Genomic DNA, 18,688 nt, shown 5'->3' with positions numbered 1-18,688 from the left:
CTCAACTTATGCCAAACAGCTTGTGCAGTCTCTTGACCCTCTAAGTTCACCAGCAAGTGGTCTGAAACACTCAAAATAATTGTCCCTCGGGCTTTCATATCTGCAGCATGCCATTCAGCCCAATCATCATCATCCTTATCTGGAGGGTCATCTTCTATCGTGTGAAATAGCTTTTCCCTCTGTAAAAGCGCTTTCATCTTTACTTGCCAAACTCCATAAGTTTCAGGCGTCAGGAGGGGAAAGGACAGAGCCATCTGGCCAGAATGTGCACAGGCCATGTCTGCTATTACTTAGAGCAAGACACTTCCCTCGTGCAACACAGATAAAGCCTTGACTCCTTCAGCCACTCTCTCTCCCACTCAGAGCGCAATTAACAGGAAAACAGGGATGCTATCTTCTTCCTTTGGCAGTCAGCAACATACCTCCATAAATCAAGCAGCAGCAACAGCAACAGCGGCAGCTTGAATACTCTGCTCCAAAACAGCTCTGCTTCTGGGCACCGCAAATCAGTCCAGCATGCAGCGTCCGTTCCACCGTCCGGCAATCAGCAACAGAAACCTCTGGCGACTGGGACGACTGGGACGCTTGGGATGACTGGAACAACGCCAGGTCAGACGACTGGAACAACGACTGGGCCCACAACCGATGTCAGCATCGCCCTAGAGCCAGTGCACCAACTGGACTCTTGCACCTCAACCCCGACTGGGCTGGGCGAGCTGGGTAGCACCGCCAGAGACCTCCTTCTCGCAGGAACAGGTCACAGTGCTGTGGACTCACAGCTTAGAGCTGAGAGCACCGGATTCACTGTCTCAATAATTCAGTCGTTGCGCAGCAGAGTTTTGCAGAGTCTTGCAGAGTATAAACCACTCGGAGAGCAGCTCTGTAAAATATCTTCCTTTTATTCTGTAACTACAACTATGATACAAAACTATATACAGAGCTGAATATTCTAAGCATAAAGCAATGCTACACTGAGAGTCTGCAGCTGCTCTTAGCAGCAATCTTATCTCTAGGATCTCTAACACTCTCACTCTCTCCGATACACTGACTGACTGACTCTCTCTCACACACACAGATATGTTGCTGGGCAGAATAAGTAAATAGGCAGGACACGCCTCCTCTTCTCTGTGGAGTCAGCAGAGATCATCAGGAGATGGTCAGGAGATTCTTGGGTATGGGAGGGGTGAAATCTCCTCAAGGACATCTCTCCAGTTGTTTCTCTTAAAGGGTAAGTGTGCTAGATACTGAACTTAGTTGATAATACATACATTACACTGGCTGGGGTGGGAAGAAGGCAGTTTAAATGGGCTTTAGATGTCTTGTGTGTACACAGCCTGCTCTTTTTTTAGGAGTCTATACATACACAGTGGTGATATTAAAAAAGAACAAAACTTTGGAATATGTGCATGCACGCTCTCTCTCTCTCTCTGTGTGCACGTGCATGCACACTTTAACTTGCTCATAATTTGACAATGCTGAGTAGAAAAATCTAATCACCACACACCATTTGAACAGCCCTTTACAAACGATTTTACACAAATAGCTCAAATGGCATTCTGGGATATTGAGTTAACCTTTTGTGTATAACTGAAAGAGAATGGCAAGTAAGGGCCTGAAGTAAAACAATTGTGCTGGGCATTACACAGGATCTTAAGTTGGGATTGTACAAGGGGGCTAAGTGGTCAAAAGACAGGGGGAAGGAGTAAATTCCACATTTCTCTCAATTGTAAACAAATGTACTGGCCTCTATCTTTTTCTCTCTTTCCACCCGATTCTTCAATCTTTTATTTAAAAGTCAATTTATAGTTTGTAGAGGCTTCATTCCTGCTTGCCAGCTGGCACCCTCTCTCTGTGCATCCATCCACTTCTAGATTCCTAGTATTACTGTAATTGGCCAGTGTCCACAGCAAATGATTTATTGGTTTATTCTTGTAGGACTCTATAAAATGCCTGTTTTAACAGACTTTGGGCTGTTTTAAGCAGAGCACAGTCAAAGTCGAAGGTCCTTTGTGGTTTATGAGGAAAGACGCATGGAGGCTAAATATTTATAGTAACAATGTGATTGTCTACATCAGGGATTGCCAAACTGGCTCCTGTACGTGCCAAGTTGGCATAGCTGTCAACTTTTCCCCTTTCTTGCGAGGAATCCTACTCAGAATAAGGGAATTTCCCTTAAAAAAGGGGGAAAGTTGACAGCTATGCAAGTTGGTGGCCTTCACATGCCAGGTTGGTGTCTGAGAGTGGAGTGGAAGGGGAAGCGTGTCTGTTTGTGTGGTCTGAGAGAGAATGAGAGATGCATATGGTGTGTATGTGTGTGTGTGTGTGTGGGGTAGACAGGTGTGTGTGTTGACTGCTTGTGTGACAGAGGGAGAGATGAATGTGTGGCTGTGAATATGTGGTGTGTATGTGTGCAGTGTGATCTGTGCTGTGTGTATGAGGGACCATATACACCGCAATTGAAAATTCATGTTTCCCCTATTCTATTTGTCCTCTCTTGCCCTCTGTGGTTCCGTACGTGACCACTTTGTATACAAATCATGCTGGTTTCCAGTTCAGAGTTTCAAGGACCATACATTGCAAATTTGCTTATTTTGATTTTTCATCTCTCTGCCCCTGTGTCAACCCTTAGACCAACCCCTCCTATTTTCAACAGTACATATACATCCCGCTACCCCCCCCCAGTGCATACAGAAATGAATGTGTTTCCTTGGAAACAAGCAGGAAGGCATTGGAAACCTTCTCCTTCCTGCCCTCCCCCAACTCAGTTTTAAATTAAAAAAATATTTATTTGTGAAAAAATCTGATTGCTGCTCACTATCGCTGGCTGCTTATAGACCTCTGCCACACCAAACCAGTGATTGCTTTATATGTCTGGCAATGCTTTTAATAGACATCTGACTTCAGTGTGGATATAAACAAGTGAGAGCATTTACTTCCTTCAAAAAATTATGGGATAATAGATACAAGAATTGTCAATTTCAGGAATTCATGTGGCTGTGAATTTTGATGCTATACATCTTTCTTTAAAGGATAGCAATTTCACCCCAAAATTGTCCAAACGGCATCCCAGGTTTTGTTAAAATACATAGGTTCCAAGTGCCACCTTGTGTTCAGAGTGATAATTTCAATCCTACTGGGCCCCAGACATGATTCATTATGAATCACTGAGAGCAAGTGTAATTTGTTGCCTATCAGACCAGAATATGATTCCAGCAGCCTGGAAATAAGTGAGCTGAGATGCATTCATCCTTCTGAGAAGGAGTTTTGCAGAGGTAGACTGGTGCATTGGGCACACAGCCACAGCCTGCCTGTTTAATGATCCTGTGGTTTGGATTTAGCTGTAACAGTGGCCATTTGTATCATAGCAACTAAAGCGGTGGCCTATACAAAGTAAGCGAGTACAGACATTATATTGCTATCTCAGACAGAAGGGTTGTCCCTTTGTTATAGAGATGCTTTTACATATAGTTTCATCAGTGATTCCCCTTCTAGAGATGATAAATGCCTAAGGGGTCATTGCTAAACCCAACCTCTCTTCCTTAAGGAATCTTCTTATGCAGCTGTATTCTCCATGGAAAAGGAAAGAATGCAGGTGTAATAGTGTGTGGATGGTGACTTTTGTGCATGTGCCTTTGTTGGGGTCAGTTTCTGGCACCACAACAAAGGAACATCCTGCTCTCTTGCCCCACTACTTGAACCTGAACACTAAGTCCTGTATGCTGAATCAACTATATCAACTCCTGCCGCAAGTAGAGTTAAAGATTGCCAATCTATCAGAGCTTTTGGCTAACCTGACTCCTCCTTGGACTGTCTGAGTCTGGATTCAAAGAAAGGAAAAGCCACGTTTTTTTTCTAAACTCCAGTTCTCTCTCCCACCTCATGGTTAATTTTATTATTTAGGAAATTTGTTTATTTTGCACAGCTTTGTGTTGCACAGCTACGGCTGGTCCTAATACTAGACAGGGTGAGGCAAATGCTTCAGGCAGCAGGTGCCGAGGAACTGTGATGAATGTTGGAAGACAGCCACACAGCTTGTCTAGTGCAGGCTAAGTAAGCTTGCTAACCTCAGGTTCAGTGGAGGACGCTGACCCATCACCAGTGTTGGAAATCCTCTCAGCAACGAGAGAAGATGCTGTCCTGTCCTTTGCCTCAGACAGCAAAACGTCTTGTATCACCTCTGAGTGCCCACATGTATCCTGGGTAAGGGGAAGAAGTGAGAAACTGGTTTGTGTGTTTTGTTCACATTTGCAGTGGCGTGTGTATAACATTCAAAAGAGCCGAGTTGCCTCCTTTCAGCAGCAGCCTCTCTCAAGAATCAGTGCCGGATCCTAGGAATGTAGAAGAAAGTTCTGGGCTCAGCCTCACCAGGCCAAGACTTCTCTTCCAAGTTCCCACCTGAGAAGGTTAACCCAAAGGGGGACCATGTGGTAATGAAGGGATCCCTTGCTGGCTTTTGCATGTCCCCTGGACTGCTGAGCATAGCCCACCTTGTCACTAGCCCACCCAGCACTGGTGCTCCTGAGTCCCAGCTGCTGGGACGGCTGCTGGCATGGGTTGGGTAGTAACTGGTAGCAAGTCTGATTGGGTAGTGGCAGTCTTGCTTAAGTCATCCCATTCATGAACAGGGTAGTGGTGGCAGACATGATTGGTGGCAGCTGCAAGGGCTGAAGGCAAAGATGGGAAACCAGTGGTTCCCCACATGTTGTTGGACTTCATCTTCCATCAGCCCCAGCCAGCAAGGCCAATGTTTAAGGATTATAGGAACTGTAGTCCAACAACATCTAGAGGAAACCTGGAAGGGACAAGGTGGGTAAAAGAAAACATTTGATATTCTGTTTTTGAATTATGGTGCTGGAGGAGACTCTTGAGAGTCCCATGGACTGCAAGAAGATCAAACCTATCCATTCTTAAGGAAATCAGCCCTGAGTGCTCACTGGAAGGACAGATTGTGAAGCTGAGACTCCAATACTTTGGCCACCTCATGAGAAAAGAAGACTCCCTGGAAAAGACCCTGATGTTGGGAAAGATTGGGGGCACAAGGAGAAGGGGACGGCAGAGGACGAGATGGTTGGATAGTGTTCTCGAAGCTACCAGCATGAGTTTGACTAAACTGCGGGAGGCAGTGGAAGACAGAAGTGCCTGGCGTGCTCTGGTCCATGGGGTCATGAAGAGTCGGACACGACTAAATGACTAAACAACAACAACAAGCTAATCTGTACACCATGGGAATGCTGACACTGTTGGGCCCATGGCTCCTTTATCAACTTTGAGACTCGAGCAAATGCTTGACACAGTACCTCCATTTTCAGTCAGTCCTTTCTTCTTCCTCCTTCTCTTTTTTTTCAAAGTCACCACACTATTGAAAGGACTCCAGAATTAAGGAAACTGCCAATTAGGCAGAATAGAACATATTAACTTTTGTATGTGAGAAAACTATGCATGCACCGCTCCTGATTTAATGGAACTTCACAAGTTATGATCATCATTAGTACTGCTTGCTTATAAATATTGGTGGGTGGAATAGAAGAAATGTCAGAACCTGCACCTGACAGAGTGGGAGCAATCTTGTATTATGCACATACTGAAAAGTCACTTGGTTAGTGGCATTTCACCTTCAGCAGTGGCTGCTGAGGGACTAATTTCCAGTAAGATCAAATAAGGTTTCGATAGGTTTGACCCCTGCAGATCTATTTGCTGTTTTCATAAACTAAATACCACATCTGATATAGAACCTTCCCATAGGAAATCCATTCTTTTCTACCCACATGTCATTACCTAAAATGAGATGAAGATTTGCATAGACAGCTTGTGGAAGGTAGGGAATGAGCTGGTATTATGCTACCCCTGGGAATAATACCTTCCCCCGTACAATTCTTCTTACAAGAAAAAAGGACACCCTAGCCTTAAGTTATTCAGTTTCAGGAAACAAGATGTCTGACTTCCCACTTCCTTTTCTCAGAATCATTTTTAAATTGGAAAGGAATAACAATGAAATGTATCTTTGATGGGAAAGGTTATTTTTGGTTTGGCAGTTTTAGACATAGAACTCTGCCAGTGTGATTCATGCACTTGGATGAAGAGAAGTGATATTAATGAATCTTTAATATTCTAATTACTGGATCAATAGGCACTGCAGAGTTGTCTGAAAGGAACAGGTGAGTAAATTATCCCCACTAATATCTAGATGAAAAGGTACATAGGTGGGTTTATATATTGGTAAAATGACCAATATACGGAGGAAATAAACAAAAGAAGCAATATGTGAATCAGGCAACGTATTGGCAGTCTGGGGCAGGACAGCAATAACTCACAAGACACCAGTGAATTTAACTCTTTAGACAAAGAAACCAAAACCACACAGGCCTAGTGAGCACAGCAACTCTTCCTAGTAGGTCTTGCCCCAATGAGGCAGTTGTGAGGAATGATGTTTCTTGCCTTCCCACCACTCTCTAAGACTCCTCTCCCAGGTCCTTTCCCAGCAATCTGAAGCTCCTTTGTCTTGCCTCTCTGTGCTCCCTCTTCGTTCCTGGGAGACCGGAAGGAGGGGAGCTGGTCACAGCAGAATTGGAAGACTCCCTGGCCTCTTCAGCAGCCCACCTCATCTCTGCCTCTTGCCCCCCCTCCTCTCCAGCTTCTGCTTCTGCCTCTGATTCTGGACTGCTCTCTGCCCCAGCCTCTTCCTGTTCACCTAAACCCTATTATGTCTTCAGCTTGCAACACCTCCTCCTCCCAGTCTGCTCTCTCTTCTCCCTCTGACCACTCAACACCATCCCACCACCAATCCTCTGGCTCTGAGACTTCTTCCCCTGGGGGTTCCCTAGGGAGTTCAGCAGTTGGGGAATTGGGAATACTGTATTATGCATCTGCTATATGCCTGTACTGCTTGAACCACCCACTGCTTCTTATTTAAAGTGGAGTTCCTTCTCAATTGCCTTGTAGGTAACTAGTGGCAACAGAGCCAATAATCTGTTCAGTGGTAGGAGAGGTGCTGGCCCTTGCTTTCATCCTTGCTAAAGTTTATGAGCAGTAGGCAAACAGAATTTATATTAGGAGTTGCTCTGCATATCAGCATTTGTCTAACAAAACAAGAGCTGCTTGTTGAAAAACCAGACTTGTCTTTTTTAGAGCAGGGGTGAACAGACATCAGGCTTGCAGTACATAATCCATTTCTGTTACTAAATCCTCAGATCCACCACACAAAGTCTAGGAGCAAAAGACATATAACTGAATAATAGCAAGTTCAGGATGTTGTTGTGAGTACCAGAACTGGAGCTCGCAGTTCTTCTTCAGTCTTGGTTATCCTTTCCCTCATCTGCCAGCTTTCTTCATTCCAGCAGATTAATTTAGGGGAGAGTTGTTTTTTGTTGCCATTGTTAAACAATTGGGAGTCAGAAATCATTAATGACCTCCTGCAAATCACCAAGAGATCTGCCAGTTGATTCTCATCCATGTTGCTGTTGTTAAGTTCATTTATGAATGGCGATGAGCTAATAATAATAATAATAATAATAATAATAATAATAATAATAATTATTATTATTTATACCCCGCCTATCTGGCTGGGTTTCCCCAGCCACTCTGGGCGGCTTCCAACAAAACACTAAAATACAATATTATAAATAAATATTAAAATACAATAAAATATAAAAAGAACATTGGAAAGGCGATGGGCCATTAAGAGAGCAAAGGAGAGGGGGCATCATGCCTGATGGCAAATGGGTGGTTTCCCTCCTCTAGCTCTCAGATAGCTAGAAGAACAAAGCCTGAGTGTTGACTGTGATGTGACCTAGAGAAAAATGCTACAGGCTGGAAAGACAAAGAGAGAGAGAGAGAGAGAGAGAGAGAGAGAGAGAGAGAGAGAGCCATGGCTGTTTTCTGCTTGAATTCAAGGATACAGCTATGAGATAAACAAGACCTTCTTGTTGTGAACCCCTCCATAGTAGGCTCAGGTTGTGTATAGGTATAAATAAACCATATATCATAAAGACACCCATGTCTCCACTGGACCTCATTCCCAAAAGGACAGATGGATCTGAAACCCCTGGAATCTCTGCTGGGTTGGTGTGCAACAAAATGCTTTTTTTTTTTAAGCGAAGTTTTGGGTTGGCAAACTGCATTGCAAAATTGGGAAAATTTCAGAAGGTTTGTGTAATGTTTTTGGAAGTATGAATTAGGGCCAAAATTCCCCCCCCCCCCCCCGTACCTAATAGCTTCCCACCATTATTTGTCATGGTATGTAAAACTAAACTAGAAATGAACTAAAGTTCTTACTGTTATGCATGTACTGCTCTGGGAGCCCATATGTTCTTCTTATGAACTGCTGTATCACAGCACTGAAGAGGTATTGCACAAAGAAAACTTACCAGAAGTGCCATTTTCTTTCCTGGAACCTTGATAATCATTGAAGAGCAAATGTGGGAAATATTTGTCATATGTTATTTGTTCTATAAATAACAATTGAGTTTTGGACATACTATCCAATCTTGTGGCTTTCTTTTCCCATGCTCAGAATGAGTTCATTAAATGGTGATTAAAACAGGGCAAAAAAAATTACATCTTTTTATTGCTGTGAAATAAGGAAGACAAATAGATATTGTGAAAAAGGAGAGAGTGATTTACAGCTGGAAGCAAATGAATGCACAAAGCACTTTTTTCATCTGATAAATTCTACTTCTGCTCTGTCTCAAATACACTGAAACTTTACATCTCCCCAAAGACTTTATTTAGGACTGTGATGGATTCAACATTGCTCATCAAGTTGCTTCAACTTCCAGAGTCTTTTATGACCTCTGGGTTATAAAACCTTTAGGTATCTTTTCTTCCATATGCATGAAGAAAAGTTAGATGGGCGATTTTACAGCAACCTTTCTAAGAGGAGAAAAGAAAAATCCTATTAAATGGTTATGCTAGGGCTAGGCTATACCCATATGGTTACAGATAAAAGGAAATTGCTTTCCAAAGGTTAAAACATTACTGAATGCACCCATTTCTATTTTACAACAGTTCCTGGGAACTTTACGGTAGTTCCCACTAACAGGGCTACAACTCACAGCACCCTTAACAAGCTATATTTCCCAGCATTCTTTGGGGAAGTCATGTGCTTTGAATGTGAGTTGGATGTGCTTTAAATGTTTGGTGTACATCTGCCCTAACTGGAACATGACTGAGATATCTTGCTAAACTTAAAAGACCTCAAGTCTATCTCCTCTAACTTTCTCTTCTCCAATTCCAGGAAATCTGCATTGAGATGGGCAACTTTACTAGAACTGGGCAGAGAGTGTCTGCTGATGTAATGGATGTGAGAAACAATTAAACCTGGCATTTTATGCAAATCTGTTTTCTTGGAGAGCGCAGTACACACACAGTGAATTGGGCACAGGAACACCTGTCGGAATCCCTACCAATTCCCCATCCCTGCCCAGCCATCGGTACACATACTGTTAATTTAGAATCATGGGTATACTCAGGATTTTGGTTGGGGGGAAAGGCTTTTGTTAGGTGGGAGCAGAACCTCATCTTTGTATTTTTAATTTTTTTAACTGATTGGGGAGCAGCTCCCCCTCTTGGCTACACCCATATTCAGAATAGCACTTCATACACCTGATGACGTGTGCTCTATTCCATGAAAGCTTATGCCAAAATAGTCTTTAAGGCACTACAAGCTATTGTCATCCCCCACTCCCTTTCTCCCTGCAACAGACTAACATGGCAGGCATTTTGGATATTGTTGTTACCAAATGACAGCTGCAGGGAAGGAGACAGGAGAACGTCTTGAAATTCCAACGCAACTACAGTATTTAACACAGAAATTAAAACTGTGACCTTTATGTCTATCAGGATTCCTCTGAGGCTTTATTATGTACTGGATCTGAAAACTGGAAATAGCATACTTTTCTGTGTACTTCTGTCTAGTTCAATAAAGGCTACTTGGTATCTTCCTATCACTGCAACAGGCAAACTCAAACGGCAGGGAGAATAATCTCCAAGGTAGATGCAACTTCAGATGTTGAAGTCAGCCTATATATTTGGCAAGAGTTAAACAAATTTGTTGAGGAGAGTGATAAATGTTTTTATTTTAGATCTTCCATCTACCTTTTCAGTGATGTCTGAGCATATTGTGGGGAGTAGAGGGGAAATGGAACTGTTTAGGATATTACACAACCCCACTACTCTTGAATGTCAGCTGCATTCCAGTCTTTTGTGCTGGAATCCACCATTCATCACTGCATTTTCCAGAATGCTATACCTGAACACAGCTGTGTGGATTCCTAATTAACAAATTGCCCCGGAGGTACTGACCCACACTGAACTCATCTATCTCCTTGTGAAATGACTAAGCCCTGTCCTGCATTAAAGATGTAAAAGGCCACAAATTACTTTCACAGTCTGTCTAGCGAGGGGGGAAAGAGAAAAGAAAAAGGCACCACTGCTTGGTGAATAACAATTTCGGTACTTGGGGGAAAATGTTCGGTGTTAAAGGTTACTTAACTTTTAAATTCCGTTACAACTGAAAGACCTTATGGGACCATTCATTCATTCATTTATCCATGCATGCAATGCATTCATTCATCAGACTGGTAGCCTCCTAGATCCAAGTAAAAATTGGTTGCTTCCTATGCAAAGTACTAAATGCCTAAAGAAGACCCTATAGCATTTTTTTCAACAGCCAAATCCAAAGGTAGGAGGAATTTCTAGACAATCCCAAACTGTTGAAGACTACACAGCACTGGATAGCTACATAGGTCTAGTTGCCATATTAAATCTCGAGGTAGGATCACTCTGAAGCATTGTGGGAAATTAAGATGGCGTCTTGACTCAGTCACCTGGTGCTACTTGTAGGGGAACTCAAAGTTCTGCTGCCACACCTAAGCCCTGTGGGGCCCCAGCAGAGATAATTTTACCCTAGTCATCCTCAAACCTGAAGACAGCTTTGATAAAGTAGATGCAACTACTTCATACATTTCCTGTTTGTTCTCATGAGGCTTGTTCAAGTCAATTTCTTGGTGGGCTGTGCTTTGTAAGAATGCTGATTACAAATGATTTTGTAGAAAGCTATTGAAAAAGGGCTAGAGGACCTTGCCTGAGCTGGCTTTTCAGAGTTGCTTCATGCATTATATTTTTATGGACTTTGGTGTAGGGCAATGAATGTCACCAATCGGTGCTTCATGCGAACATAATACAATGGACTATTTTGCCATGTTAAGAAGCTGCTGCAGGCTTTCACATTACTTTTACTGCAGAAATCTCCACAAAATATGCATCTTTTGGGGGGAGGGGAGGGGAGGGGATGGAAGGGCTTGAACTAAAAAACAGGAGCAGCAAAGGTAAGCAAAGAACTGAAGCGGAGATGTGATGATAGTGTGCAGTCCAGTTGATCCAGGCAGGATCATACTTTCTTTAATAGAGCAATGTTTGCAATGGCTGCTCTCTTTGGCTTAGTCTTGCTACTTGATGCTCAGGTAATTAGGCTGGCTAGAGGTGCTTTGAGAAATAAAACCAGCTCCATCTGACATGTCATCTTGAGAATAAGGATCTTACCATTGTCTGCCAAGATGATCCAGCCCGGCTGAAAATAATGTTAATGTCTATTGGCTTCACAGGAAGGTATGTAATCCCTATACCTTGCCTGTTGAAATAAATGGTGCTTGATGTCCTCTTAATTCCAGAAGCTCCTAGAGCCAGAACCAGTAATCTATATCACTGTTCAGATGTTCTGTGTAATAAGACACCAGGGTTACAGGTAAAAGCTACAGAACAGCGGGAGAGTGGGGGAGTGGGGGAGGGTGTCTTGAGTCTAGAGTTGCCTCACTGGAAAAGTGAGGGCCTAAGCTGTGGTTGGGGAACCTATGACCCTTCAGATGTTGCTTGACTAGAACTCCCATTATCTCTGGCCATTGGCCATGCTAACGGGCTGATGGGAACTGGAGTCCAACAACACTTGCAGGGCTATGAGCTTCCCACTCCTGCCCTAAGTAGTAAAGGTTTCTGGTGGCAAGGAGTGATTTTACTTGCTCAGAATGGCCATCTGTTCTCCTCATTGGTAAGGGATACCATTCTGGTTCAGGGTGGAACTTTGTCTAGGCAGTTATAGAGTTAAAGTATTTATAGGCTCTGGGTCTGAATTTAGGTCTGGTTTCTGGTTTCCGGATGACAGGTGCCTACAGTTTAGCTCTGACGCCTGCACCAACTGTATTTAAATTTAGTTTCATTTCAACATAAACATTTGTGCATATATTAAAAGATGTATATAAAAAAATATGGTAAGTTAAATAAAACATGTCGAAGTACGCTTTGCATGGAAACATGTTTGCATTAAAATATATCCATTTGCATTAATGTATTTGGTGTAATTCAGCATGAATGGGTCTTCATTAAACTTGCTCTTTAACAAATTGAGACTTCACTTTCTGCCATGAACATGGATTCTGCATTATTAGAAGACCAGACCAGGGCTTCCATGGATGACATGATGGCTGATTTCTTGGAACTGAAATGTGTTTATTTTCCAGAAAGCACCTTATCTTAACCTTTTCACCTTCCCACTGATGCTGACATAGAATGAATGGATAAAATGATAAATAAAAGTTCAAGGAAATGTTTTTTCAGACGTTGAAAGTTCTGAAACATTTGAAACATTCTCTGTCAGACTTCCTGATGTCCATTCGAAAGACATTGTGGTGTAAAATGATCCTCTTAGTGGCTTTCAAAAAGCAATTATGTAAAAGAACAAGAAAACATTTTTTCTCTCCACCAGCCACTGAGTTTCCCTAGGCCTTTAATAAGCAAACTGAAATGAGGATTTGTAGAACACTGAGGGTTTAGGAAAATTTGTGTTTCTGTATATGAAACCCATCATATCCCATTCAGCCTGGTAGCCCAGGAAAAATATGTTTTTGTATGGGAATTTTATAACGGAGAATTTCCTGGATACCAAAATCCAGATTGGTGAGATAACCCCAGCAGAGATTTAAAATCACAAAATATGCAGCAAAGTGTGGAAATATAGACCGTTAGACCTTTAAAATATGCCCTTCTAAGTTCCTTCCAAAGTTCCCCTTTTCCACTAGCATAGAAGAATACCACACATTTAGTAAGTTAACAATTGGTTTACTTACAAACTCTTCAAAGGTCAAGTTCATGTGCTTTTCCTACATCAATCAGAAAACACAGGCAGTAAAATTAGGCTTAATTGCAGTGGTGAAAGTTCCTAAATGATTGGTGTAGGAACTCAAGAGAGGCTGGAACAACCAGTTCAGACTTCTTTGCACACTGAGCTTCTAAGGTAGACAAGGAGAGAGCAATAGGCTTGATTACCTTCCTCTCAAGGTGAGGGGGAGTGACCTAGCTAAGCCTGGCAGGACAGCTTACTCTATGGTCCTAACCCTTTAATGTGTTAATTTGACTTAAGCATGTTGGTTATAAGAGACTGGTTATCCCACAAAATATGTCCCTCCATCTTTCAGTTCACCAGCCAACTTTCTAGTGTCCATGAGAAACATAAAGACCTTTTCTATGTACTGACTGGAACTGGGAAATCACTTTAGGAAGCATAGGGACATAGAAAGCTGTTTTATATCAAGTCAGACCATTGGGCCATCTAGATTGGGGATAGGAAATCTGTGGCCCTTCAGATTTGCTGGACTACAACTCCCTTTAACCCTGACCATTGCCCATGCTCTGGAGTTGATGGGAGTTGTAGTACAATAACATTTGAAAGACCACAGGTTTCCCACCCATGATCTTGCTCCATATTATCTACACAGACAGGGATCCATCTCAGCCCTATCTTGAGATGCCAGAGAGCAAAGCAGATGTTCTATCAGCCCTTTGATTTTCACAGTGCACTTTCCCTTGTTGTAATAAGGATGATATGAATCACTGTGTATTGCTCAGTGCCGTGGTCATGTCCGGAATCTGCTTGCTTTTGGCATTGCCTTGGTGCATTGTCATCAGCCCTTTTGAGAAAACTGTGTTGCTATACCCTTTAGTCCCAAGAATGTTTTCTAAAACCTCTCATGCAGATCCTCATTCTGGAAAACACTGCCTTATGATGACAATACCAGAAGAACATTCCAGTGAGATGACATTATGGCTTTCAGGAGTGTCAACCGTGAACCCTAAATGAAAATGAATGATTTTGTTCAGTAGGATAGAAATATATCTACAGGACTGAATCACTCAAATCCTGCGTCCCAACGCACTTGTAGGACACAAGTTCACAGCTGAGTGGAATGACAAACCCGGCCATGAATCAACACTGAAAAGAGGAAGGAAGTAAAAACACATTCAGGTGAAGGGCATCTTTACATATAGCTGAGAACTCTTTTCAATTATTCCATCCTGTATGGATGAGTAATGCAGTTTTCAATAATATTTTGTTTACCTCAATGCTATGAGATTAATCATGTTCCACACAAAAAAGTATCAATGGCTGTAAAATGTTGTGTGGAATTTCTGCTGTTCTGCATTCATAACTTTTCCTCTCACTCATAGTGACAGAAAGTACATCTTTTGGGAAGGGCATCTTTCATTGTCTACTTTCTTAGAGACTAGATAGCTGCTCGTCTTTAGCAACATTTTATAATGTGGGATCCAAAGGTGATGCTAACCCCAGTCCATACAAGTAACTCCATGGGTTTATATGAGAACTTCATGTTTAAGAGCTGCTTATTGGTGGAATCTGTTGAAAGAAACTGAAACATGTGGATCCTTGAAGGCACTTCTGCCACTCATCCAAATGTCCTGCCACCATAGTTTGGTCCCCCCATCCTTACGAAATGTTGGGAGCTGGTAGAAGTTGATTGGCTTACCCAGACATGAAATATGGGGTATTCATCAAAGTCATCTCACAAATGATCACAAATTATTGTTATGGGTAATGTAGGGTTGAAATATTAGCAAAGCTGCTATCAAAAGCACTAGGCTTTCTATGATGGCTTTATCTGTTTGAAGGAAGTATTTTATAGTCTCATAGAATGATGATCTTTGGTATCTTAGGTTGAAAACCCAGAAATGCACCATTTCACTGTAAAAAAAACCCCACATGGTTTATATTCACATGGTTCAAAAAAAAAGTGTAGTTCAGGATATAACAATCAAATTATGTTTGGTTATTCCCACATAGGTGATTTAACCTAGTAGGAAATTCCTCTGAAAATTGCCAAGGGCTCTTATAACATCATGTTTAGTAGCCTGCTTGAATGAATTGAGTATTTCCCAAGGTATTCTTAATACGGTTCTAAAATATAGGAAGACGCAAATAACAGAAACCTCCATCTCAGTTTAGAACCAGGCCCCTTGAGAGAATGTTTGAACTTTGGGAAACAGATGTTCACAGGGCTGTTCTCCCTGCCCCCTCCTCAAAATGAAGACCACAGCTTGTTTGGCTCTGAATTTCTATTTGTGCACTGGACTGAATGTAGCTGCCATATTTTTCTGGATTGCAGTATATGGAAAATTACGAGCTGAACCCAACCTCCAGTTTAAACAAAAAATGACAAAGTTTCCTTGATCAATGACTGGGACAAGGGTTGACATTTTTCAAAATGGTTTGTTTTAAATAAATATCAAGTTTGCTTCACATCCAGTTTTTCACACAGTCTCACAAAATAAGATGGGAATGATTCTGTAGCAACAGGGATAGGTTTAAACAAGAAGCTTTAATCTAGGAGGCAATATGTGGATTCAAACATCCCTCTTCTGACTTTAAAACAAGGTAGTTTTATCTTAAGCATCTATCTAAATTTTTATTCAAAACTTATAAGAAAGACTATCACACAGTTTCCCCTTGGCACTGTTCTTACTGTTATGAACCTTGTCCTGAAAACTCTAGTCCTAATTTAAATTGCGTAGAGAGGCTATGGAATTTCTGCCTTCCCAGTTTTTTATAATATTTTGAAGTGGCATCTCCTAGGTAAGTTTCAAATATCTAGTTATATATGTTTGTGTGTTTGTGTGTGTGTGCGTGTGCTCTTAAGATCATGTTAAGTTTGGGGATCTTTCAGGTGTACTTCTCAGTTCTTCTGCATACCTCCAGCTGCAGATACCTTTATTTCTTTATTCCAGTAGTGAGTGGGGAAACCAGAAGGTAAGTCATGGTTCATTGGTGGACCATAGAGCTTTTTGTGGTCTGGCTGATTGCTGGTATTCTTGCAGAGAATGTTGGACCAGGTGGACCTGATCCTGAAAGATAATAAATTTAATAATAATAAATTTTATTTATATCCCGCCCTCCCCAGCCGAAGCCGGGCTCAGGGCGGCTAACAACAATCAAATAATCAAACAGTCAAATAGCCACACAATCTAAGATGCATTTACGTTCTTAAGCAATAGTCAGGATCACTTAACACACATGAAAAGATCCTGATTTTGCATCTTGTTCTTGCATCTTGTTTTATAATTTCAAGCCACATTTTTAAACCAAGAGGATTATAGTTTTAAAAAGCACCACAATAAACCAAGCAGGGCTGAGTGCAGCCCTGCTTTGCATTAACCTCAACCCAGTCGTTCTAGAAGTCTGTTAAACCCATCTGACAAAAAATCCTTAGCAAAAAGTCAAGGATTTTACTATGGGGGTTTTATCAATCCCATCTAAAATCAATGTAGAGCGACAAAAGTTTCTGCAGCCAAAACAAGGACACTTTGACCCTTCGACATCTCTTTAAGTGATACCACAAGAAAAACAGAGTAAATGGTTATCCTGCTAATGACGCGTAATGCATTTTGGAGTAAGAAACCAGGGATGTCTTTTATTCACTTATCTTCTCTCCTCTGGTGAGATGAAATGGCCTTTTGATTAATTATTAAGAATTTGGCCTATTTGCTTCTCTGTGCTTATGTTTGACATTACGTATTCCACTAAGTTATACCTCAGAAATACAAATATCTCTTTTAAAGAGGTGCATCAAAACCCCCACAATCGCATAAAATGTCACTTAATTATAAATCCAATGTTCTGTTGGCACAGTTATTGGCAGATAAGATTCCCATTAGTTTGCATGACATTATACAGAATCTTATATGGGAAGATCATTTTGGGGGATATATATAAATCAGAGAAGCTAAAAAAAGTCTTTCACCTTTCTTTTTAACCCAATGAGACAAACACTCTTGTGTTGTTTTGGGGATTAGCAACAGTCACTTGTGTGCCTACTTGCTCCTCATGTGCTGAACCTAAAAATTGGCTAACATTACAAAAGCAAAAAGCAAAAAACACAACTCCCCAGTTTGCTCTCCTCATGGGAAAATGCCCTCTGTATATGCTTGCATTGAGCAACATGCAGACCAGAGGAATATGTGGTGGTTGCCATGGGAATTCTTGAGAATGGAGGTGCCAGTGAGTTGGAAAAGAATGGGCAGCACAGCTGTCTGCATGTCTACTTGGAAGTAAGTCATACTGAGTTCAACGGGACTTCCTCCCAGGTAAGTTTGAACTGGTTTGCAGCCTCAGGTAGTAGGAAATGTTGTAAAAAGCCAGTATGGTGTAATGGTTCAAGTTCTGGACTAAGATAAGGGGGACCCAAGTTCAAATGAAACTAGCTGGGTGACCTTGAGTCATTCACAGTTTCCTAGTCTAACTTGGCTCACAGGATTGTTATGAGGATATAAAGTAACAGGGAAACCATGGATGGTTCTTTTAAGGGAGGAGAGAATGGAGAGAAATGGAATGATTACATGATATGGGATGAGGTGAGATACTATGCATGAAAAGAAGAGAGAAATGACGGGAAGGGACTAGGGATGAGATTAGGCTACAGAACCACTAATCACTGTGTGTACATCGCCCCGTGTCATTTCCCCCTTTGAGGGGTGATTTTATATGCCCCCTCCCACATGTCTTTCAGCATGTTACCTCTCATTTATAAAACAGAGATTATCATTCGCCACGTTACGGTCAGTGGATATGCAGGGTTGAAACAGAAATTAAGAGTGTCTGTTCTGATGGACGAGCTTTTTCATTTCATTCCATATGTGGACACAGCAGTAGAAAAATAGCTTACCAAAAATGGCTCTACTTGGGTCATTCTTTATGTGTATATCTGAGTCATCCTACCTAAAAGGCATCTGCGTAGAAGACATGGAGCATTTTGCATCATACCAGGCATCTGCACGTGTATGCTGCTTTAATTGGCACCTAAGATCAAGAACGAAGTGGAAACAAACTTTTATTGTGAGGTCAGGCTGAAGTCTTTTGCCTGAATCCGAAAAACTGTAAAGCTAGTTCTGTGTGTCCAAGGAAGCTCTGGATTTGTGAAACTTAAAAAGCTCCCTGCATTTGTGAACTCCATTATACATGACAAAATATTTTGAAACAGATAGAAGTGTTTCTGCTTTTCAAGGTAACAAAATTACCAGAGTTTAAATTCTTACTGGCTGTGCACAAGCCTTTATGTTCATTTTAATAGCACCGTTCATGCTTACTCAATAGTAAGTCCCGTTGTATTCAATGTGGCTTACTCCCAAGTAAGTGTATTAGGATTGTGGCCTTCATCCTTTTCTGCCATTCATTGTTATATTCTATTGAATTTTTTATATAGTACAGTTCATACTGATCTCGACTATCCCATTTTGCTTTTTTCTAACTATCACTATGGATACTTTATTTTATTTGTTGCATTATAGATATTTATATCCCACCTTTTCATGGACAGCAAACAACAAGAGATAAAAGCTATGACAGGCAAAATAG

Source organism: Podarcis vaucheri, assembly GCF_965113315.1.
Source record: "Podarcis vaucheri genome assembly, chromosome: 8".
Lineage (NCBI taxonomy): Eukaryota > Metazoa > Chordata > Lepidosauria > Squamata > Lacertidae > Podarcis > Podarcis vaucheri.
Note: the sequence above shows the minus strand (reverse complement) of the source record.